Genomic DNA, 1585 nt, shown 5'->3' on the forward strand with positions numbered 1-1585 from the left:
GGGAATTTAGCAAGACCCTATCTCAAAACTATATGAGAAGGGCTGGGGATGTAGCTCAGTGCAAAGATCCTAGATGCAACCCTAGTACCACACTCATACACTCATACACACACACACACACACAAGCATGCCTCAGACAGGAGACTGATAGTGCTGGCAGAGAGGCAGAGGCAGACCCCTGGGCCACACTCTCCAGGGATATGTAAGAGACTGAAAGGTTCAGAAGGCCCTTGTCTGAATCTTGCCCAAGGCGGGTGGAGAGGAGTCTCCCCGAGCACCTGGAACTGCAGTGCACACTGGATCCCCTGAAGCCCCAAGCAGAAACATGAAGTGCTCTGGATGGCACAGTACAGAGCAGACAAAAGTGCAAAGCCTCCCTGGAGGGCCGCATTTTAAAGACAGGCCTCAGTTTCCAAAGATGATTATTTCAAAATTTAAAAAAGTATTTCTCAATACCAAACAAGTCTGTGGAAACAACACACTACACACAGACCTGCAAAGACCACACATATGAGAATGATCAAATACAAAAAATAAGTCTCATATGCAACATTTAAGTAAATCAGAGTGTGACAAGAACAGGACTATCAAATCAGCCCAGACAGAGGAGGGTGAACACTCTTGCTCACCCAAGCAGAGGGTGAGCTGCTCTGGTGCCACAGCTCTGCTCCCAAGTGGTGGGCACTGCATTCTTTCCATCTCTTGCACCTTTTATAACCAAAGTGGAAGTTGCAGAAATCCATAATGCAACACAAATATCTGAGGCAAAAGCCTGCTTTTTTCTCCCAGGGCTCCTACTAGATTAGTCTTTGTAGACTCCTTTCTCTTTCTGGCTCAGCAGTGTGTTTTAAATGCTGTCTCAGAAGTAAAATCCTGGATGAAATGTGGCGTCAGTCAGGACAGACACGGGGTCTTCACACTGCCAGGAACTCAGGTCAGTGGAGCCTAACCTTTAAAGCTGCAAAGAACTTCTGAACAACTCTACAAAAACCCCAGTATTTGTGGGCCAGGGAACTTCTATGCCAGCATTTTCTGTTGGTTTAGGCTCATAAAAATATGGTATGAGAAATAACAGGTGGGCCGCTGTAAATAAAATCAAAGCACTGCTGTGAGGGCAGACCTTTGTTCCTTCTGCCCACATCAGCAACCTCCCTCCCCAACTCCCTAGAGCCCCAAGGCCAGCTCCCTCAGGCTGGCTTACCTGGTATCTCCTGGGTCCTATGGCTGCCATCCAAATGCCCATGCTTACATCTTCACCCTGCCCGTGACCCAAAGTTTAAATGCAAAAGTTTAAATGATACTTGTAAAGATATTGCACTCATTTCCCAATAAACAGTCTTTCCACTTGGTTTTGCTGTTGATCTAGTAGGAAAAGGCAAAGGCGGATTAAGCCAGATACACCAGTAAGAGTCATTGCCACTGACAAAAGGACCCCACGGCAAGGTGGGAGAAGACAATGCAGCAGGCAGACAGCCCTCCCTCTTCACATGCTGTAAACTCCCAGTGCTAACAGTGAACCAGCCAGACAGTGGGTCCCACTAACGCAGAGCTGCTCACTGACACTGTAATCAGAATCAGCAGAGAA

General features: G+C 47.3%; 1 pseudogene; it reads right to left on the bottom strand.

The window, feature by feature from the left end:
- Positions 1-1585, bottom strand: part of LOC106146692 — a 21042-nt pseudogene that overhangs the window by 8525 nt on the left and 10932 nt on the right.

The sequence above is a fragment of the Chinchilla lanigera genome, unplaced genomic scaffold, assembly GCF_000276665.1.
Source record: "Chinchilla lanigera isolate Chin_1 unplaced genomic scaffold, ChiLan1.0 scaffold00091, whole genome shotgun sequence".
In the NCBI taxonomy this organism is placed as follows: Eukaryota; Metazoa; Chordata; class Mammalia; order Rodentia; family Chinchillidae; genus Chinchilla; species Chinchilla lanigera.